This window comes from Balaenoptera borealis (genome assembly GCF_965194805.1).
Source record: "Balaenoptera borealis genome assembly, chromosome: 10".
In the NCBI taxonomy this organism is placed as follows: domain Eukaryota; kingdom Metazoa; phylum Chordata; class Mammalia; order Artiodactyla; family Balaenopteridae; genus Balaenoptera; species Balaenoptera borealis.
Window position 1 is genome coordinate 62059452 of NC_138874.1, and position 24057 is coordinate 62083508.

Genomic DNA, 24057 nt, shown 5'->3' on the forward strand with positions numbered 1-24057 from the left:
TAGCTTGAAAGCTCCTTGAAGTCAAGGTCCATTTTTTTAAATATCCAGAGTGCGTGGCATACAGCAAGTGATGAATAGGTATGTACTGACTGAGTAAATTGAAAGTCTGCTCAGGAGGCACTGGAAAAGCAAGCCCTTTCCCAGGCACCGCTGATGTCCTGGCTCAACCAGGCCAGTTTCCATGACTTGAAGCTTGAACAGGAGTGCTGGCTCCCACACTGCTGCTCCTCAGAGCGGCTACATTTTCAAATACAAACACTAAATCCCAAACAGGAATAGATGTCACTGGGCTTCTGAGAAGCACGTGCCTCACCAGGCACGTCAGTCAAAAAAAGATGAATGTTCTTGTTTACAAAAGGATTTGTCCCGTTCCAGGAAGATTTCTACCACGACTTAGGACCTAATCCAATATGTGCCTATAGACCTCACCAACTGAAGATTCTTCTACCTCTTCCGTTTGCTGAACTTGGATGTGGTTTGGCTTCAGGTCAAAAGAGCTGTTGCAGTGAGGTCGTCCCCCACGGCCTTTCCCCATGGGGAACATGACCCACACTCAGGAAACCAAGGCCTAGCAGGTCAGACAGACCTTGGGAGGCAGGAAGATGGCCACGTGACCAGGCATACAGATTTACTCAGGACCCGGCAATGCTACCAGCTGCCCAGGATGAGGACCCAGGCTCAGACCACCGGGTCTGCACAGGGGCCTGTCTCCCTGTGCTCTGAGCTCGTACCCGCCTCGGAGGCCTGGCTGGGCTCTGAAACCCCAGGCTCCCCTGCTTCTGGGTTCCCACAACCTTAGTCTGGATCTGGGTTTCCAACACAGCAGCCAAATACAATAGAGTCTGGCCTGGCCCTTAATGTGAAATAATGACAATAATTCAACAGCCAGGGAAGAGGGGAGGGGACTTCTATTTCTATCGGGTTCCGACAACTGCTTCTCCTTCTCTTTCAACTGGGAGTTAGGAATGGCGAGCACCCCAGCACCGCAAAGCCTCAGCTCTCCCTTGGCACCCCTGGACCCATCAATCTCCTCCCTGTGGCCTGGGACCCCCTCCAACCCTGAACACTGGGGAGAGGCTCGGCAGCTGTGAGAACCTTCTTTCTCGAAGAAGGTTTTTCCAAAATTATATCAGGTTTCCTTCTTCCCCAGCTTGTCAGCGGGGGACTCTTTTGCCTAACATGGTTGAAGAATGTCTTAGACACTGGTGTGATTCAATCTGGCTTCAGATGAGGTTTTCCACCCAGACAGAGCACACCGAGTGTCTGGACATGGCAGCTTGCGACCCCCCGGGGCACCCACGCCCTTTCCCTGTCTGTGGACCTCTGTCAGGAGGGCACACTTGACAAAGTAGCAGGTCCAGCCCAAAGATGAAGTCAGAAATAGTCAACAGGAAGCCAAAAGAAAGTGTGTGCAGCCCACATACTTGCGAACACAGGGGCCTCCCTCCCTCCTCACAGCAGCCCTCCCTATGCCCCCAATTTTCTGAATTTGCAAATCTAATTGCGATGCACCCAGTATAAATATTGAAGAGCTACTGGGGGAAGTGATTCGAGAACTGAAATCTCAAAAGGCACACACCGTTCTCCTGGAAGACAGGGCAAAGCCTTTCAGCCTTCTCTTCCGATGGAAATTGTTTTTCCCCTCGTGCCTATTCAGATGGGCCTCCTTCCACAGATACAAACTCTAATCAGAGAGGCACCCAAGGCCATTGTTAGAAAAAGCCGTTGGCAAACAATGTCGGAAGGCTGCAAGTCAAGTTTGTTAGTGAATTATTACTGAACTCTTAGTTCTGCTATATTCTCACCTGAGGACCCACAATCTCCCCTGGAACAAAAGCAACATTCTCTCCCTCCGTTAGTGCTCCAGCTACCATGCTGAGGTGCGGCTGCACCAGGTGGGCACCGGGAGAAAGGTAACACGAGAGAGGAAGCGTCTTTTAAATCTCAGAAGTCTCTTACTGTAAGGATATAACAACTGCAAGGAGAGAAGAGCCCTACAGGATGGGAGCTCCTGTCTGAGTGCTGTGGCCATCACCTGAGCCAGCATCCTGCGAGCCCACGTTTCCATAACAACTGTCAGCCGGGCCCCTAGAACTCATGGAGACGGGACCTCCTTTGTGTGGGCAGCTCTGGAAGAAAGGTCAGATGGTTGCCTGAATCCCAAGGCTCTGTTTTTCTTCTTCTGCAGCTGATTTTCTGACCAGAAGCCAGACAGAGAGTTGTTACTAGGATTTCTTAGCATTGATGCATCAAAGGTGAGAAGCCAGACAAGGAGAAGGGACCCATGGAGAAGATTCTGGGGATACCAGCATATTCTATTTCTTGACCCAGTTGGTTACATGAATTTTCTCATGATTATTCACTTTTATTACTTTCATGTTTTATACACCTTTCTGTATATTTGTTGTATTTCACAATTTTTGAGAAGTCTTTTAAAAATAAATCAGCCAGGGACCTGTCATCATCACCCACATTTATTAAGTATCTTCTGGCACAGGACAGAAGACTCAGACTGCAAATAACCCTGTGTCACAGCCCTGAACAACAGGACCAAGAACCAGAAAGAACTTCATTGAAAGTCCTTGTCAGCTGCATCACTTGAGAAAATATTTGCAAACGATGTGACTGGTAAGTGCTTAATTTCCAAAATATACAAACAGCTCATGTATCTCAATATCAAAAAAAGCAAAAAACCCAAGCAAAAAATGAGAAGCCTAAATAGACATTTCTCCAAAGAAGACATACAGATGGCCAAAAGGCACATGAAAAGATGCTTAACATCACTAATAACTAGAAAAAAGCAAACCAAAACCACAATGAGGTGCCACCTCACACCAGTCAGAATGGCCAGAATCATCAAAAAGTTTACAAGTAACAAATGCCAGAGAGGCTGTGGAGAAAAGGGAACCCTCCTACACTGTTAGTGGGAACGTAAGTTGGTGCAGCTACTATGGAGAACAGTGTGGAGGTTCCTTTAAAAACTAAGAGAGTTACCATATGATCCAGCAATTCCAATCCTGGGCATATATCTGGAAAAGATGAAAACTCTAATTCAAAAATATACATGCACTCCAATGTTCAATGCAGCACTATTTATAATAGCCAAGACATGGAAGCCACCTAAATGTCCAGTGACAGAGGAATGGATAAAGAAGATGTGGTATGTATACATACATATATATATATATATACACACACACACACATACACACACACACATACAATGGAATATTACTCAGCCATAAAAAAAGAATGAAATAATGCCATTTGCAGCAACATGAATGGACCTAGAGACTATTATACTAAGTGAAGTAAGTTGGACAGAGAAGGATAAATATCAAATGATATCACTTATATGTGGAATCTAAAAAAAGATACAAATGAACTTACAAAACAGAAATCAGAAATAGACGCACAGACATAGAAAAACTTATGGTTACCAAAGGGGAAAGAAGGGTGGTTAAACTAGGAGTTTGAGATTAATAGATACACACTATATATAAAATAGATAAGCAACAAAGACCTGTATGGCACAGGGAACTACATTCAATCTCTTGTAATAAACTATAATGGAAAAGAATCTGAAAAATAATATATGTATATATAAAACTAAATCACTTTGTTGTACACCTGAAATTAATACAACATTGTAAATCAACTATACTTCAATAAAAAGTTGTTTGTTTTGAAAAAAGAAAGAAAGAAGGAAGGAAGGGAGGGAGGGAGGGAGAGAGAAAGAGAGAGAAAGAGAAAGAGCGAGAGAAAGAGAGAGAGAGAAAGAGAGAGAGAGAGAAAGAGAGAGAGAGAGAAAGGAAAGGAAGGAAGAAAGGACGAGAAAGTCCTTGGTCTTGAGGCACAGCCGGGGCAAGCACCCCCCAGAAGAAGAAAGTCGAAACAGAGATGACGCACAGTCAGACCAGCCATAGGATGAATGGGCTAGGAACCCCCACCCCCAAGAGGACTTGCTGATACAACAGTTTGCTGTTGGCTCGAGGCAAGGGGCTGAGCCGGTAAACAAGGTCGTGGGGAGGGGATGTGTTTTTATCCTTTATACCTGCCTTGGGAGATCATGAAATTAGGTACGCAAGGCCCCTGGTCATCAGAGAAAGACAGAGCCTTCCCTCCCCTGCCGATTCACTCCTGAGAGTTGCTCACACTCTCAGCACAGCCTCGATTAAGGTGGCAAGAACGTTAAAGTAATCAGGAGTCTGGGTCAAGTTCCAAGCCAGATCAGGAGCCTCAGGACCACCTCTTCACCCTCCATAAGCCTCCACTCATCACTCATTCCAGCAACATTGCTCCCCGAGCCGTTCCCTGTACACACCTCACACTGTCACAAGTCCACTGTTCTGCTCCAGCTGGATTAATTACAAATCTCCCCACCTTTCCAAATCCCGCGCATTCTTCAAGACTCTGTTTTAAAGCCACTTCCACCACGAAGCCTCTCCAGATCTCTTCATCAGAATTAACACCTCGCAGTGTGTTCACTCGACCCTTACTCTCTGTCCCCTCAGAGTGTTACTTGATCCTTTGGTTATTAGCCCTCATTATGTTCAAGTATCCATCTTTCCTCCCAACTAAGAATCTTGCGGTCAGATACCTGGTCATATCATATTAATTTTCACATCTACAGAATATATATATATTCTATAGAATACACTCAATGAAATATATAGATTTATTAATTCTTATATCTATAGAATATAAATATATATTCTAGATAAATATCTAACTATAACTACATCTACATAATATCAATATATATAACAAGAATATATGTATTCTTATTCATTCTTGCACCTATAGAATATAAATTTATATTCTACATAAATACATCTCTACATCTAGCACTGTTGCCTAATGGACATACAGTAGGTGTGCAGCAAGCAATCAATGCTTATTAATAAATCAGGTCCAAGAGGATGCGGACCCAGCACGTAGGAAAGAAGGTTCTTCAGGCCATCACGGAGCACACAGGGCCCAGCAGGAGGGGAAGTGAGCCTCACAGAAAGCCTCTGCATCTCAAATCCACACACTTCTCTCCACCTTCACCTTCTCTCTCCTGATCGACTGCTAAGCTTCATAATTATTTATAAGGTGTCCACTCTTGCTCCAGTGCCCCACTCATCCTCCACACTAAACCAGAGAGATCTCGCAAAGTTTCCATCACTCACATCATTCCTGTGCTTAAAATCTTCTACAACTCCCCACTGCTCTCAGGGTAAAGTTCAAAATCCTCAGCATGGCCTTCAAGGATGCTCTTGTATGTTCGGCTTTTGCCTAGCATCTGATCACGTACGAAACCACTCTCAGCCTCACCTTCCTTATTCTCCAGCCATACTGGACTTTCTTCCGTTCCTTCCATGGGTGGTTTCTCTTTTATGACTCATGGATTTGCATGTACTATTTCCTTTAACAACCTTCTCCACTCGGTCATATTCCAGACTTCCCACTCATCCTTAAGATCTCTCTCCAGAAAGCCTTCCCTAACGGCCCCTCCAGCTCCACCATCAGTGAGGAAAGCTCTTCAGTCACGTGATCCTTGTACTCCTCCCTCCAGAACACTCAAGGCACCTGCAAATATTTGTTCACAGGAGACCAGGAGTCAGCAAACTGTTTCTATAAAGGGTCAGATAGTGAATACTTTAGACTCTACCAGAGCCTAAAATCTCTTTGGCAAATGTCCAACTCTGTCACCATAGAACAAAAGTGGTCAGAGATAAAATGTAAACAAACGAGAGTGGTTGTGTTCCAATAACATTTTATTTATGGACACTGAAATGTGAATTTCATATAATTTTCACATTTCATAAAATATCCTTCATTTAAAATTTTTTTCATATCTTTAAAAAAATGTTAAAACCCTTCTTAGCTAGCAGGCCATAAAAAAACAGATGGTCAGGCAGACTTGGCCTGCAGCCTGCAGTTTGCCAGCCCTGGCACAAGTTCTCAGTTCCAGGGAGAGGGAAACTATGTCTTCACTAGTATATTCCCCTACCACAGGGCCTGGTTCTTAGAAGGTGATTCTTAAAAAGTTTGCTGAATGCCTTCATATGCAGATGAGAGCAGTGTTTCCCAGTGTGTACTCTACAGAACACCAGTCCAATAGGATACTCCAGACAAAAAGGACAGTTCTTTTATCAATGATATTTGGAAATGCTACTGTTTCCCTTCCTGGACATTTTCAATGTTTGGACCATAAAGCATATCAAAAGCTCAGAACTAGTCAAGGAACTTGTTTGACTTAGACCAATACAAACTCATTTGACCAAAGAACTGTCTACTTTAACCCAAAACATCTACCAGCATCCACAGGCAACCCCATTAGAAAGCACTGCAGTGAGGACACAAGGTAAGAATTTAGAAGAATAGTTCTTGAACTGTAGCATCAGAACCACCAAGAAGACTTGTTACAACAGAGGTGGCTGGACTTCACCCCAGAATTTCCAATTTAATAGGTCTGGGGTGGGGCCTAAGAATGTGGCATTTCTCACAAGTTCTCACCTGATGCTACTAGTCTCGGGACCCCACTTAGGGAAACACAGATCTGAAAAAAAGGACCTTCAAGGCTTAAGTCCTCCACCTGAGGCTTCCTCCTCCTTCCAGGGACTCCTGATCGTCAGGAGAACCCCAACTTCTTCATCTCCTCACACTGGCAGAAGAAACCCTGACCCATCTCTCCAGCAGTCAGGCAAAGCACATGTAGTGGGTTGCACCGTGTCCCCGCAAAATTTGTTTAAGCCCTAAACCCCGTAGCTGTGAACATGACTTTATTTGGAAATGAGGTCTTCGGAGATGCAATCAAGTGAGCCCTGAATTCAATATCACTTGTGTCCTTATGAAAGAAGGAGAGGAACACAGGAAGGAGGACACCATGTGAAGACAGAGACACAGGAAGAAGGCCATGTGATGGCAGAGGCAGAGACTGGTGTGATGCAGCAGCACATCAAGGAGTGCCAAGGATGGACGGCCACCCCAGAAGCTAGACAGAGGCAAGGAGGGATTCTCCCCTACAGGTTTCAGAGGGAGCACAGTCCTGCGAATCCTTGATTCTGGATTTCTGGTCTCTAAAACTATGAAAGAATGAATTTCTGTTTATTCAAGCCACCCAGTTTGTAGCACCCTTTCCCCTAAATACAGCGTTTCTCACTATCACAGATACGAGACACACACACACACATGCACAGAACCCAGATGAAGCTCTGGCCAAGCCCTAACCTTGGTCAGTGTCCATATGAACTTCAAGGGAACGATGGGCCTCTGTTCTCTGATCCTTCTGTCATCTCTGCATCACTGCTAGCTGGGGGGAGTTTGAGTTAGGGTCTCTCTTTGGAAATTAGATTATCTGATTAGTATGATGTTTTGCTGGATTTCTGCCCCAGGGCTGGTTTTGGCCAAAAGCATGTGATTATTTTCTAGTCTAAAAAAAGAGTCAATGAATAAATTAAGGAGACTTGGCTTTCCCCCATCCTGGCTCCACTGGTCCCATTTCTCACTAGGAGACACTCATAAAGGGCTTCTCGCTGACAAATGAAGAGTTTTTTCTCTTCTGGGTCTGAGCTAGAAATGCCTTCTCTAATCGACATGGAAAAGTCCAAGCAGTAGATATTTTCACAGTCTGAGCACCTTGGTTTTAGTCACAAATTATACCCCTCTCCTTTTGGAAAAATAAGGGGTATAATCTTTATTCTCAAAAGAGGTAGACACAGTTATGTGCCCAATACCTTAGGAAGGTGCCGAGAAGGGAATGTGGACACAGCTTGTCACTGTTGATGGAGAGAAAGGGGACACCAGGGGATGGGGACTGTATTCTCACGCTCAGAGGCCACAACATTAAAAAAAAAAAAGAGAGAAACAACCAAACACCTTCTTTGCCTCTCCAATCTATGCCAACCCAGGGCTGGCTGCTCACACAGAGTTGGTGTGAAATTGGAAACCTTCAGATATTTTACAGGTGGGTCAAGGCCGTATTTTCTGCTGCCGCAGATCATGAGATTTTCAGGATGCTGTTCCCACTCTAAGGCCCTTGAGAAATAACAGAAGGGTCTGATTCTTTGAGATGGACGGAGCAGAGTCCCTCCCCTCCCCAAAACCTGGAAGTTAAGTGTCCCCTCCCTCATCCCTTCCAACACCAGCAACTAATTACAAATGCCCAGTCGACCCACGAACAGCATGTTAGTCTCTGGCCAGGAGAGTGGACTTCTGGAACATCCACATCTCTGCCTCTGACTTAGAGCTGAGAATTAATCTAGCCAGAGAAATGGCATGCTGTCACAGAGGACAAATCTGCCTCATTTTTTGTTTGTTTTGTTTTATATTAAAATCTAAATTTGCCATGCAAACTGTAGCAGATTAGTAAACCCTTCAAAACCTCAAGTTTCTGAGCTGTAAGATAAAAATTATAAGAGATGCTTTGCAGGGAGTTTGTGAGGATTTTGTGAGATGTTGGATGTGTCTGGTACATTACTACTAATGCATAAAGCACTTGCTGTGGCCAGGTATGAATCTAAGCCATGCACATGCACACATCCTTTTCATCCTTACAACTAGTACTAACATCTCCCATTCTGCAGATGAGGACCCGGAGGCATAGAGAAGTCAAGGCACTTGCCATGGTCACACAGCCAAAAAGCAGCCAAGCCGAACTCAGGCAGGCTGGTAGTGGGCGCGTGCTCTCATCACAGAGATCTGCCATATCCCCATAAGGGGTCTCTGGGGTTAGAAACGAAGGCCTATATTTATTTATTCATTCAACAATTTACCTTTGCACTGCTCACAGAAGGAATGCTCACAGGAGGTTCTCAGACAATAAAATACAGCCTCTCCTTCCATGGTGTAAGAATTAATAAGAATATATATTAATAAGAATATATTAACATATATTTATTAATAAGAATACATATTAATCAATAAGAATATATATCCTTATATGTGTATATATTTTATATTATGTAGATATAAGTATATATTTATATTTACCTAGAATATATATTCTATAGACATATATATAAATACACATCTACATCTAGCACTGTGCCTAACGAATATACAGTAGGTGTGCAACAAGCAATCAAAGCTCATTAACAAGTCAGGGACCAAGAGGATGCAGGCCTAGCACCCTGGTGGGTCAGGTAGGCTGCCCTCTGGCTTTGCCCAGGTGGCAGGACTTCTGCTGAGAACAGAGCCGAGATCCTGGGTTCCCTGGAGCTGAGCCAGATGACTAAGCACCCTAATGATTCCGGCCGTTCTCGAGGACCTTCCTCCAAAGGCAGGAGAGCGTTTAAAAATGCATGGGTCTCTGCTGAGCCACACTTCCTGTCTGGAAGTCTCTTCACTACAGCACTTCAAAGAGGGGCCTGAGTCCGTCACGGGCTCCCAGCCCAGGCGGGGCCTTGCTTCTGAGACTGAGAGAGGATGAGCCAGGCCTGGGGCAGAGCAGGCTGCTGACACATCTCAGACCTCAGCACAGCCCGACAAAGCCGTGTGGGAGGCGCAGCAGCTGCAAGAGCCGTCAGGAAGCCAGGTCTCCCAGTGGCTGTGTGCGTCACCCCTCAGGGTGGGCCCGGGCACTCCACAGAGCCGGTGTGCTTCAAAACCCTCCCTCCGCCCGCTGGGGAGAACAGTACCCCTTTCTCAGGGCCAGGAAGGGACCAAAGCAGCCACATCTTCGAAGGAAGCAGCGGTGGCAGGCCAAGGACAGAATGTGTCCTCTGGGTCAAGAGCACAGGCTTCAGAGCCAGACCAACCTGGGTCTGGGCCCTGGCTTGGCCCCTCTTTAAACACTCCACATCCCCATCTGTAAAATGGGCATAACGAGTCCCACTTCCCTGGACTGTAGGACATACATGGAAGACTCTGCACAGTGTCTAGAATATATTAATGACAAGAAAACAGTGGTTATGGATGATCATAATGGGAAGAAGAATATTGAAAAGTAACCATCAAGGCCTTCTCGAAGTCTTGCCTTGGTAAAGCTTTCTGTTAGGCACTCAAATAAAGCTCGTATGCTCATTTTTATATAACAAACATATATACATATATATATATATACACACACACATATACATACATATATATATACACATATACATATATATATACACACATACATACATATACATACATATATATATACATACACATATATATATATATATATGCCAGGCATTGTCTGAGCATTCTGTGAATACTAACTCAATCTTCATAACAACTTTATGCAGTGTGTACCATTCTTATGCCCACTTTACAGATAAGAAAACTGAGGCACAGAGAGGTTAGGTGATCTACCCAAGGCCATGGAGTTGTAAGAGGTAGAGTCGAGCTGGGATTTAAACCCAGGCAGGCTGTCCTGGGGTTCATGCTCTTAACCACAGCTACGTTGCACTGCTCCATTATTATTCTTGTAGATGTTGCCTGTTACATCCTCTTGTCTTCTTGGGTAGAGCTGCTCCCTCTGACTGGAAAGGAAGAACTCAAGGGCTAGCAGGGGCCTCCTCTCTGACATCTCTGAAGCCCCCAAAGCACCAGTAGAGCCCAGCTCTACAGAGTGGGCTCTCAGCTAACCCTTGCTGACCAACCTCCCAAGACCTGCTGTACCCTTTTTCCCCTTCAACCCATCCCTCAGCAGAGATTCAAAGAGCAAACACAGCATGCCTGTCTTTGGAGTGTTGGCTGCATGGCCAATTCCCCTCCAGGGCGGTGCTTTCAAATTTGTAACCTTCACCCAAAGTAAGAAATTTGTTTTACATTGTGACCCATACACATCTAGTACATAAGTAACAGCAACAAAGGACTCATGAAAAAACATCTAACCTATTACATAGGACATACTTTCATATCTTTTTTTTTTTTTTTTTTCATGGATTGTGACCCGATAAATTGATTTTATGATCCACTTACAGGTTGTGGCCATGGCCTGAAAAATTCTTCTTTGGGTAGTTCAGTTCTAACATGTGCACATGAAATTTCTGAGCACACAGCAATCCTTCCCAAAACTGGAAAGCCCTGTCTACCTCGTGTGAGCACCATGGTGCTGTCACAGCCTAGGCAGGCAGTCAGACCCTCCCCAGAGCCCCGAGCCTGGAGCACTGAGGCCGCAGAGACCGGGTACAACCTGGGAGCTAAGGACCCGGATTCAAATCAGCACTCATGGGAGGCACAGAATTAAGAGCATGGCTTTAGAGTCTGCTGGAAATGGGTTCAAAGTCTAGTTACAACTTGGCGGGTTCCTGACCTCCCATGAGCATCAGTTTTCTCACCCAGAAGTGGAGGTTGTTAATGTCTACTGCAGAGGGTGGCTGAAAGGGTGACTGGGAGGGTAGATGGGTGGGTGGATGGGAGGGTGGCTGGGTGAGTGACTGGGAAGGGGTCTGGGTGGGTTTAGCTGAGACACAGAAAGCACTCAGCAAAGTGCCAGGACCCGTAACACTGAATCGTGCTGACTGCAGCGGTGGGAGATCTTTGCTGCCCCGTCTGACACCTGACCCGAAACCTTACATAGGCCTTCAGTCCCCCTCTCTGTGTCTCCATAGGTACTTCCCTAGCACATGATTAACACTCAATAAATGTCTGAATCAATTACGCAAGAGCCTGGGACTTATTCGCCCAACAAGTCACCCGTCACTGAGTGTTTTTTTGGAAAAGGTGTTTCATACAACCCACTCCAGGGCCAGCGGTCAGTGAAGTTTGTTGCATAAATTCCACTCATTTGATCTCATCTGACATCTCTGGACACAGGACAACGCTCCCCCCTCTAGGATGGAAAAGACAGAGATGACAGATTCCAACATGGTTTCCCCAAGGCCTTCTTAAGTTGCTGTTGGTGACAGACCTGGCCCCGCTAAGCCTGCCGATCCTTGCCTACGCTGCCTTCCCAGGGAAAAACAAGCTTCTTCGTAAATGGCTCTTACTCCTAAAGATAATGAGGCCCCCTGTGATGAAAATAAGCACAGGACTGAGGGGCTGCGAAGCAGGCAGGAAGTGTATTTCCACCTTGGGTTGGACTGTTCATGTGGCCCAACGGTGGCAGAGAATCCTTAAAGAACGTGTACCTCCGAAGCCCAGAAAAGGAAGGGATGCTACACAAAGAGTCTACCTTGAGCCATGGCAGGCTGATTTCCCTGAAGTTGTACATAGGAGAATTCATTTCTGTGAGAGGCTAATTAGTCCTAACAGCGCCGTGCTTCAGATATAATTGCACTGGTCCCATTTGGGTCTCTGTGGGTCAGCCTGCGATGGAATTTCCATTACCTATTGTGTTTTGGTTACTGGAGGAAAATGTGTGTTTAGAGAAGGGGGTGTGGTCAAGAAGAAGCATGAAAAGCGGGAATATCTTGAGTATCTGTAAAACCCATCTGTGATTTTAAAACTTCATAAAGATGATGAATCTCTGTGAGCTGAAGATTCTTCTTGGAATCTCAGCTCTGTCTGCGGGAATGGCTCCTGGCAGGCAGTGTGGGCTTTGAAATCCAAGTCTCTCAGGCAACAGAGCAAAGTGAGCTCCCCCACCTTGGCCACTGAGAGTGGAAACAAAACCCAGGAAAGGGAGACTTTGTGTTCTGCTCACCTGGTCACCAGCCCTTGAGCTGCCAGAAATGCGGACCACAGTTACTGAATATATGGATATACGGGTATATGGCTCATGAGCCAGGTGCGCAAGTATCGACAAGGATGGAGCAGAACCACCTCACCTCTCCTGCCTTCCAGAGAGCAATGGCATTCAAGGGCCAGACATCCCTCTGGGTAAACAGGTGTACCAAGCTGGGGAGTGTCACCAAATGACCCACTCCCCCAAGCGTTAGAGCTACGAAGGGGATGGCTGCTTTAGGGACCACCTTGTCCAGGGTTTCTCAACCTCGACACTAATGACATTTTGGCGGGATAAACCCTTGTTGTGGGCATCTGTCCTGTGTGTTTTAGAATGTTTGGTAGCATCTCTGGCCTCCACCTACTGGATGCTAGTAGCACTCTTCCTCCCTCCCTAGTTGTGACAATTAAATGTCTCCGAACATTGCCAAAAGTCGCCTAGGAGACAAAATCACCATGGATTGAGAAGCACTTATCTAGACTAGAAGTATCCAAAGTGGATTCCAAGTAATATTAGTTCAGTAAGCTCCTCTATAACCCAAGTATTCCACGGTCAACTGAGTTTGGGAATCACTGCATACTGTACCCCACGGCAGTGATTCCCCTATTAGTATACATTAAGGGCTCTGAAAAGTTCCACAGTAGGAAGAAAACTGTTTAATAACTTTAACCTAGTATTTTGCAAACTTTCTCAAACAAGATGCTTTTATTATCTATTTACATCTTTCAGAGCTTAAAGAATACACTGTGAGATTTTTACATGTGTGTGTGTACAGGCACAATACACCAGGCAATCTTCCTCCCATTGACTAGATGAAGTGAGAAGCAATAAACCAGCCCCGTTCCTAAGTCCCATTAACGGATGCGTGGCAGAGCCATGTCTAGAAGCCTGGATGCTGATTCCCAGTCTACCTCATCCAGCGTAAATGATTTGGATGTTATCCACAATAAGATAACAGTCCATCTTCTCACAACCATGTCACAATTGGGTTCTACCAACACCACTGAGAACATCCACCTGGAAAGCTAAAGCTAGTGAAGTATCAGCATGATACTCCCCAGGAGAACAAACAAAACAGGTACTTTCTGGAGGCAGAGTCCAGGAGGACCTCACAAAGGGGACCACCTTGACCACGGAGGATGCAGGGAGGAGCCATCCACTCAACGTCACATCCACACGTGCCTCACCAGCCTACCTAAGTGCAATTCCCAGCACAGTCACTCAACCTAACTCATCTCTGTCTCGATACAATGCACCTTCATATCGGGGCTGGCACAGAGTGGGCTTCAATTAAGTTTGGTGAAGGGAGTATGTTAACTGACAAAGGTCAAGGCCTTGACCATCAACATGCCTCGATTACCATTCACAGATCACCAAGAATCACGATAGGGGCTTCCCTGGTGGCGCAGTGGTTGAGAATCTGCCTGCTAATGCAGGGGACACGGGTTCGAGCCCTGGTCTGGGAAGATCCCACATGCCGCGGAGCAACTGGGCCCGTGAGCCACAACTACTGAGCCTGCGCGTCTGGAGCCTGTGCTCCGCAACGGGAGAGGCTGCAACAGTGAGAGGCCCGCGCACCGCGATGAAGAGTGGCCCCCGCTCGCCGCAGCTAGAGAAAGCCCTCGCACAGAAACGAAGACCCACCACAGCCAAAAATAAATTAATTAATTAATTTTTAAAAAAAAAGAATCACGATAAAGCCTCCCCACTCCTCTCTGCCCTCTTCATGCTTTTCTTGGGTGCCATTCCACCCCGGCCTTCCAGGCTGCAGAGAACTACTCTTTTTAGGGGTAGCAGCTGCCCCTCCTCTGAACTGTCCACTGTCCATCTCCCCACTTGCACCAGTTCCAGGAGGTAAGAGATCAATTTCCAGCTCAGATCAGCTGGCCCGGTGGCCCTCCTAGAGGCAGTGTATCAAGGCGCCAGCTTCCTGCCCCTCTGGGCCCAACCAAATGCAGCTGATAATTCACTCTCCTGGTGGTCTGGCTGCCCAGACCGAGCGCTGGAGGGACCATAGATGGCTCTCATTCTCGGACTGCAAGACAATCAAAATAGTATGGAGAGGGGAAACAGCTGACATTGTGACATTCTACAATTTTGCACGAGGACTGAAATACAATTCTACCTCTAGGTCTCTGGCTTCCCAGAAATATTCTTTCAGCCCTGGGAAGCAGAAGAGGACCTCAGGGATTGCTCCCGGCCCTTTGTGACTTTCCAAACAGAGGGGGTGTAAGGACAGGGAATAGGGAGGGTTCCAAGCTGGAGGGCAGGCCTGGGACCCCTCTGCTGGTTTACCCCGGCTCCAGCCAGTCTGAAGACTCCAGCGGTGACCGCAGACCACTGAGCGGAGGCTGAGGGCTCAGCCCCAGGGCAGCTGCAGCCAACGGGTGTCTCAACAGCTGCAACATGAATGCAGCAGCAACTGCCGGCTATCTGCAGCTTCCCCCCGCCAACCCGCCGCCCCACCGCAAAGTCTGTGCTGTTCGGCAACGGACAGACAAGGACTGGGAGGCCGGGACCCTGGAGTGGAAGAGCACACAGCCAGCGCCTCCCCCTTGTAGGATTGCATACTCAGAGCCACATCGTCACTACTGCTTTCTCTTTCCTCTTCCCATGCCAGCACTTTCGAGTCACTAGGGTGAGGTCATGCTTAAGGAGAAGCCAAAAGGACTTTGCCTCCTTTGGGCTCGTTTACTTTTGCACAAAACTCACACAATCACCTCGTGTTCTTTCACTCCATCAGCCTATTTTTATTGGCACTGTTATAGGCCCAGCGCTGGGCCTATGGTGGTGAACGAGACAAAGACGGCCCCGCTCACTTGTTGAGCTTTATTATGATACCTTCCTCATGAAATTCATCCACGACAAGCGGTTGTCCTGATTTTACTTCCTCATTTCACACCTGTGGAACTCAAGCCCAACCATCCAGGGTCAGACTCACAGAACTTTAAAATGGAAAGAGGCCCTGGAGATTAGCTTTGGCATCCCTTGTCGCACCAAGGAGCAGACTGACTTCCGGAAATAAAGAGACTCATTCATCTGGCCCAAATCCCTTTGATGGCCAATGAGAAAACGGAGCCCCATGAACATGAAAAGCCCCAGGTACTAAGCATGGCAAGGCGGTGGCCCTGCCAGGCCCAGAAGGCAGGGAACTCAAAGGCCCCCACTTTCAATCCAGCCTTTTCCCCACACTGTCATCTCAAAGCTGGGACATTCTAGTACAACTTAAAAAATAAAGTGTTAAACTTTCAACGTTCTTTTTATTATTAAGCAAGATTCAGAACAGACTTTGTTATCCTATGCGTGGGTGAGAGAGACTATTTATAGAGGGGCCAGGGGTGGGATGGGGAAGAGGGATAGTGTGAAGAATGGTGTGAGGCAAGGGATTGAATGAGGGTCATGGAGGGGTCAAGGTCAGGGATAGAGTAGGGTCAGGGGTGAGGAAAGATCAGTGAAGTCTCTTCATAATAAGAAAGAAACAATGACTTCATATTTCAAAACTGAGGAAGGTCAGGGACTCGAGAATCAGGCAACGATCATAATGCCTGCTTTAATCTTTCAAAGAAAGTGATTTTATTTTTTGACAGATCATTCTGGCATCACCAACCTACACAGTGACATCAAGCTTGAGTATAGCACAATGTTCTACTTGTCCCAAGCCTGGATCCCAGGCCACAAAGGTTAACTGCCATGCAATCAGAGCCACAGCCAGCCAGAGAATGCCTCCCCACTTTGGGAAGCGCCACTAAACGTTTTCTGGCACCAATGTGCCATCACCTCAAAGGAACCCCTCCCTCACCCAACACAGGACTTGTATGCCCACATCATCAGCTAGTGTGAGCTTCCTTCTGCTTCCCAATCACACAACCACAGTACTTGCCTCGTTGAAGTAATACAGGAAGGCGAGACCTTAGAGCCGTGTGGAGCACTGAGGAGGGCAGGGGCTCAAGCACATCCTCTGACATCTGCAGCACGCCCGTCTCTCACCTTCTGGACCACTTCCCCCACGGAAGAAGCGACTGCTAAGAAATCAGCCTCTGCCAGAACACGTAACCCTCCTGCCGCATTGACCAGCTCCTGGGCAAGGACCCCGGTTCCGGACAGTGTGGAATAGAGTTGGAGGCAACCAGAACCAAGCGATATCATGGTTCTGGAGAAGCAGCCGTTACTGAGAACCCCGTCCCCCACACACAGCTCTCAGCCAACATCGAGATGCCAGGTCAACCCTCTCCTTGTGGAGAGGCCAACCTGTTTGTGGGAGGCGTGTTTTGGGTCATTATGAATGGAGCAGGAACTCTTTCATAGGAAGACCGTCCACATTCAACCCAGCATCTCAAGTGTTCTCAAGCCCTGCGAGCCAGAGGCATGCTGGCTCTCACTCCTGGACCCCCAGGACCAGCACAAGCCCCTCAATATGTGTGTTAAATAGCTGAATACCAATATGTCATGGTACCTGTGAGGAGCACGGGATGACAAAGATGAAAAAGACGGTGCCTCCACCTTCAAGGAACTGTTTGGCTGGGGGAAGCTGCCCCAATGTGATCTGTCAGTGGTGAGGTCAGAAATGGAGTCAAGGTCAGCAGTTCGGGGGCTAATCCAGGAGAAGGACTCACTCAGTGCCTCCTAAGCTATTCACACCTACCCATCACAACCTCTGCCCTACCTGCATGCCACCTGCACCACTAACTTCTTAAGCCTTTTCTTTAAGCGGACTCATATTTTTTAATATATTTTAATAAAACCTTATAATACTGCCATATGTGAAAAACTGATGCTACTTATGAAAAAACAGAAGATAACTTTCAAAATAACCACAATGCAAAACAAAACCAGGTCAGGAAATTCCAGCTAGATGCCATTGCCGGCAAAGGCTCATGGCCTGAGGTTGGCCGTGCCTTTGTTCAAAGGGGACATGACAAAAAAAAAAAAAAAAAAAAAAAGCAATATGGCAGCGCACTGAGAGGTATTCAAAACACCAAAATGAGACACTCTCCCTGAGATAATCAGGACTGGAAGAAAAGTGAAAAGGGACTCTCTTCTGCCTCGTGATCCAAGGTCTTGTCCATGTATCACTGGAAGGTACTGACACCACCCACCATGTGCTTCCCGCACTTGGAGAAACCCTGAAGCCTGAACTAACGTTTCCGTCAATGTCCAGAATCTGTAACACCACAAGTTTATGACTTAACGTCAAAGATATCAGGCACAAGGATGTCAGACAATGCTCAAACAACACTGGGTTGCTGGCTGATTTAGGTTTCCAAATTTTCCAGCTCCCCAAGGTTAAATATATCCTACAGGCTTCAGGTTACAAACCAGGACAAAAAAGACCAAAGAGGGGAGAGAAAGAGCCCAGCTCAGCCAGCGGGCAGTGACAAGAGTGAAGAATCCTCAGTCTTCGATTGTTCGGGACCCAGAATCCTGAAGGAGGAGAGGGCTTTTTAAATGATTTTATTCCCAATTTTAGACCATGACTGGAATTCCACCAAAGGACCCCCAAGAAATGGAGGCAGTGAATCAGTCTTGGCAGGTGAAGAGTGTGTCTGAACCGGGAAGGGAAGGCAGAACCGGATCCCCAGAAGCCCCTACATGCTGCTGGAGGAGGCTTGTACAACCTCCCAGTCCAAAGTCCATTCCTAAGAAAATCAGGAAGACCCCAGCAAAGCTGACCTTCACAAGCCGCATACTTCTCAATCAAGACCCAACTGGGGAAGAGTTCCCAGAATCTCAGGTAGAACTGGGCAAAAAAAAATTTAACAGGTTAAACTAGAGGCTTACCAAAGTTAAAAACCTAAATTGGAGTTAACTATTTACATTTCAAGAAGATTCTTCCCTCTCGAAAAGCAGTCCTCTGTAGTCTGAGCTTCCCTGGAACACTTAAGTGTTTGTTAACAGGTTATTAACTCCTTGGCAGGTTCTCAAGCTCTAAAGAAAACTTGCAGGGAAAGGAAGGGCAAGGGAACTGGAATCCCTGCTCTGTTTGTTTGCCTGGCTTTCTGCTTAGTGCGTTACATACTGTATCTTCTTTAAGTAACCCGCCCAGCAGGGTTAGGCATGATCAGTTCCATTTTATGGAAAAGAAAACTGAGCACAGAGAAGTAAAGTAACTCACACAAGGTCACACAGCTACTACAGCACCAAAAGCATGGGCTGTTCCTAGCAGCACACAGCATGGCCTTCCCAGGGAAGTGCCATTTGCATTTTATTATGACCGTGTACTGAAATATGCCTTCTGGCATACAATTCAATGACTGAAATGAACATACATACATGCTAAGAATGCCATACATAGTAAAGATGACTGTATCAAGTGTACAACTTATTATGGGTCAGAAGCATCAAAAGAAAATTACCAAAAAAAAAAAAAAGAAAATTACCTCAATATACCAGGCTAGAAAGGGAGGGGGTTCCTGGTGCCTAAAACTCTACCATTCCAGTCCTATCCAACACACACACACACACACACACACACACACACACACAAAATCCCTCAGCCAAAATGTTCCACTTGAGATGGAAAAGCAAGGGCTAGAGAGGTGTTTCCAGCTCACCCGAAGCCTAGCTTCTCCTCCTCTGCCTCCGAGGATCTGGAAGTTATCTGGTCAGCCAGACAGCAGAACAGAGAGCTCCATTACCAAGGGTGGGCCTGGGATGCTTTCTGAGCGGGATCGGGCGACTGTATCCTCCTTCAGGAGATAAACTCTGAAGGTAGGATGGAAGCATTGTGTTACCCAGAGGTTATCAGGTGGGGAAGGATGGAAGGAAAGGGAATGAAAAAGAGGGAGGGGAGGGAAGGGGAGGGAAGGGGAGGGAAGGGGAGGGAAGGGGAGGGAAGGGGAGGGAAGGGGAGGGAAGGGGAGGGAAGGGAAGGAGGGTGGAAGGCAGGAAGTTGACTTAAAATATATATTGTCAGTGGCGCAGGATAAAAATAAGAATAGTTTTTTCAGTGACTGAAAGCATTTTTTTAAATGAAAGACAGGGACAGCTGCTACGCTATGCTGGTGGGATTATGGTTGGTTTTTTAACTGTCTTTTAAAGTTCCTATTAAATAGGTTTTTCAACAGGCAAAATTTTGGAGTGAAAAGGTCTAGGAACATTTGTGGATAGAAAATTCAGAGCAACTCACCAAGGGGAACTTGGTTCGTGATAATTTCATAAAACAGTTGTACATACAGTACCTAATGCAACTGTTTGGGCCCCTGAGAGCCCAAACCAACGCCCACTGGAGCAGGCTTGTGGGATTTCATAAAGATTGAATGGGGTGGGGGGCTTCCCTGGTGGCACAGTGGTTAAGAATCCGCCTGCCAATGCAGGGGACACGGGTTCGAGCCCTGGTCCGGGAAGATCCCACATGCCGCGGAGCAACTAAGCCCATGCGCCACAACTACTGAGCCTGCGCTCTAGAGCCTGCGCGCCTAGAGCCGGTGCTCCACAAGAGAAGCCACTGCAATGAGAAGTCCACGCACTGCAACAAAGAGTAGCCCCTGCTCGACGCAACTAGAGAAAGCCTGCACGCAGCAACAAAGACCCAATGCAGCCAAAAATAAATTAATAAAAATAAATTTTAAAAAAAAAGATTGAATGGGGCTTCTGGTGGCAGGGCCTAGGAACCCACAGAGGGAGGGGCTACAAGATACAGAGGCAAGAGACCTGCACTGGGATCCAGAACCATGCTCTGCGGACAAAACGGGTGACCTTGGGCATGTCCCTTAACCTGGCTGGCCACCAGCCATTTCCTAAAAGTAAGAGGCTGCATGACACCAGGGGTGACAAACTCAAATGCTTTAAAGGGTTAGGCTGGAGACACAGGACTGAAAGGGTCAGCAGGGACGATGGTGACCTAGAGACCACATGCCCAGGCCAAGGAGGCAGCTGCCACTCAGATCCAGATCACTGTCAGGTCCCATGTGGCCAGATGAGTTGATTTTTTTCAAGAGAAGCTAGAAATCTATACCTTCACATGGACATTCAATTTCCCTGTTGGCATCTAATTTTTAAAACGTATACACTCTGGAAGATGGCACAAACCCTGGAAGTGTTCCCTGGATTAGATGTTCCAAAACTCCCTAGAAGTGTAGAGTGTCAAGTCCGCCGGCTAGACATCCCCTGCTTTATTACTGCACAGTGCAAGGAGCACTGGCCCCATGGCTCCTCCAAGACACCACTTCTGTCAGAGCAGACTGACAAGAGAAAGAGCAACAGATCACTTCCGGGTGGCCCCATCTGAGGTTCCCTGACCCCAGGGAAAGGTGACAAAATGCCTGGCTGGACCGTCTGACTCTGCCTCCTGACTCAGGCTGTGAGGCTGAGCATCTGAGCATCCTGCCGGAGCCTGGTCACGCCCTTCCCGCCCCGCAGTTCCAGTGTGGTCCAGCTCAGAGCTCCTCTAACAGGCACAAGCATTCTGCTTTTCTAACAACCTCATAGGTGACGCGGCTACTGCTGGTCCTCGGAACCACACTTTGAGGAGCAAGGCGGCACATCTATAACTTCCCTTCCCTCTTGTCCTTTTTCTCTCTTCCTGGGGCCCACAAGCAAGTCTCCTCTGTCCCCCAAATTCCTGTTCCTCTCAAGCTCTCACCCCAGCTCGCTCTCCAATTTCTAACAAGCCTTCTGCAAGAGAGGACTCTACTTATTGCCTTGACTTCTCCACCGCCTTCCTCTCTGTTGAAACCCCTTCTCTGGCTTCTCCTCCCCACCCCACCATGTTCCTAAAATTATTCTTTTGGGTTACTAATAACCTTCTAATTGCCTAATTCAAAGTCTTCTTCTAAGAGCCCATCCAAACAAAGCTGTCTAATTGATAATAATAATAACGGCTGATATTTATTGGTTGGATATTAAGTGCATCAGTCACTGTCCCAAGTCTTTGCCTAAAAAGTACTTCAAATGCACTATCTTACCACCCTAAAATATGTTCTTTGATTAGCCTCATTTTTACAAATGAGGAAACAGGCTCAGAGAGGTTAAGTAACTTGCCCAAGGCCACAGAGCTGGAAAGGAGCAGAGCAGGGACTGGTTACTTGGACAGTCAGCTACAAAGTCCTCACTCCTTCTCCCCACAATGTGTTACTATAAAAAAAATTTCAAACACACAACAAGGTTGAAAGAATTTTACAGAGAACACCTGAATACTCACCACCTAGATTCTATCATGAATCTCATTATATTTTACTGTATTGCTTTATCACAAATCTATCTGAAAGTTAGCACCTTTGGCTCCATTTGAAAAGCAGCCTGGAAAATACTTTCAAGGCCTGGCTCAGATGTTGCCATTTCTGAACCCCCTCACCTCATTCCCTCCTGGGCTAGGGGTGGGGCTGGGGGAGCAGGAAGGGGAATATCCATCTGGGAACACCTGTGCATCTCATCACACCACATGTCCCAGCCAGCCTCCGATCTCTCCCCTGGCACAAAGCAGGGAGGGAAGGTGTTTGGGAATAGCTCACCACCTTGAAATGCCTCCCCAAGCCCTGAGGGGTCTTTCAGAAAGTAGCCAGGGGACAGAAGGATGGGCAGTATATAGGAAAGGGCAGCCATGCCTACCTTCAGAGGATTTAACCTGTTTCAAGTGGGATGAATGGCACCCCTAGGCTCTGATGCCTTTGTGCCTTCCAGCTGCAGGAGGCCTCAGGCTCCATCATCATGCCCAGGAGTATGAGAGGGTTGTCGGAAACTTCCCATCCCAGGGCCTCTTTGTACACCTCAAGGGGAGGCCATTCCCATAGAATATAATGTGAATGCTTCCCCCTGGAGTCCTGCAGGGCAGTGGTATCCCTGCCAACCCCCGTCCATCTGCTCCAGGGGAAGGGTGTTCAAGCATAAAATAGCAGCTTTTTCTCAATGCCCCTTGTAAAGTAAAGCCCCTCAATGGGGCAGCATATGCAAAGCAAGGCCTTGGGGCCCTGGAAGCACTGGAGTCTCAGTCCTGCCACCTTAGGCTCTCCACCACCTTCCTGCTGTGTGACCTTAAGAAACCCTCCTACCCTCTCTGGGCTGGAGCCTTCTCATCTGTATAAATGACAAGACACCAAATAAAACAAATAAGCAAATCTGGCCTGTCCAACTATGTCCATGGCAGTGGGCTGGGGCTGGGTGGAGGAGAAGGAGGCACACAAAAGATCTCAGCAGACACTACCATGCCCTGTTCTAAGCTCTTTTTTGCCTTTTTGAATCCTTACAAACTCTTTGAGGTAGGTGTGATTTTTAGCCACATTTTATAGGTGGGGAAACTGAGGCATAGAGAAGTTAAAACTTTCCTAAGGTCCTATGGTTAGTAAGAGGCAGAGCAAGGATGAAACACAAGGGGCTGTGGAATCTGTGCGGGGCGACTGCCACACCCGGCTGCCTGCTGGAGAAGCCTACAACCCTCTCTTCACCCTCCAACAAGACTCAGTCCAGTTGAGGCGGCAGGACAAATATGAAGATTTAAATGCTGATGAAATATTTAAATAACTCTTTGAGATAATAGTGGGGAAGATACTGCCAGGCAGAACATGATTAACTGCCAAATGAAAGTGTTTAGACAGAATTGCTCTAAAGGTCCAGAAAAAAAAAAAGTGAGATCATTCCAAGACTGGAGGAATCCCAGGAGATTGAATGTGAACTGGCTTTTGCAGGGTGAGCAGGATCGGAACAGGCAGAGAGGACGTGAAAGAGAATTCCAGCAGAAGTCAAAATTCAAAGAGGCAGCCCCCCTAACTAGAGACGTGGGGAGCCCTGAATGTCTCAAGGTGGCTTAGGAGAGCAGGGTTATGAAGCTGGAAAACTGGGCCGAGGCCAGGTCTCGGACGCCAAGCCAAGAGTCTGAATTTTACCCTGTAGGTAATAGGGAACCATGGAGGAGTTGGAGTGAGGGTAGAGGAGTATCATAAACAGAATGTCTTCAGGTGATACACTGGATACACTGGGGGTACCAAGGGGGGAACCCGATGAATTATCACAGGCTTTGGCCAAGGAGCCCTTGGGTCTTGACAAAGGAAAGTAAGACCCAACCAGGGAGGGGAACACCTGAAGTCTTCTGTTGGGCTTCTTCCTAGGGCTGTTTAGAATTGAGCACACTGTGTCAGCTGGGAAGCAAGCAAATATAATACAAAGAGCCCCCCAGGGTCACATCCAGTGAACAGCATTTTTTTCTAAGTGCTATTTTTAATCCTTCTGTTGACCAAAAACACAATGGGAAGAAATGAAGCGTGAACGTCAACAAGAGGCTTTCCAAACTCTCCTCTCTCCACCTATTAGCCACGTGGCGGCTCTGAAGACTCACCACATAGCCCACCAGCCAGGTGGCCCCTTCTGATGATCTAGGACAGGTTGATCTGCTTATTTGGTGGCTATAAATGGAAGGGTTGGTCTGTCTCGCATACAAAGATAGGGTCCCCAGTTGGCAGAGTGAGGGTGGCGAGGGCCCAGTCACTCCATCAAGGCCACAACAGCATAAGGCGGCTTCAGAACAGCTGAGGGTTCTGCTG

General features: G+C 47.0%; 1 protein-coding gene and 1 long non-coding RNA gene across 20 annotated transcripts in view; one reads left to right on the top strand and one right to left on the bottom strand.

The window, feature by feature from the left end:
* Positions 1-24057, bottom strand: part of KCNMA1 (potassium calcium-activated channel subfamily M alpha 1) — a 775994-nt gene that overhangs the window by 538137 nt on the left and 213800 nt on the right. The window contains exon 1 of one of the 19 annotated variants that reach the window (XM_082408742.1): positions 19138-19286. The exons of the other annotated variants lie outside the window; for them this stretch is intronic. The gene's annotated coding sequence lies outside the window, so the exon portion shown is untranslated. Of the gene's footprint in view, positions 1-19137; positions 19287-24057 lie in introns of those variants that run through there. 19 annotated transcript variants of the gene reach the window in all.
* LOC309604608 overlaps positions 1-24057 on the top strand; it is a 555802-nt gene that overhangs the window by 425073 nt on the left and 106672 nt on the right. The window lies entirely within an intron of this gene.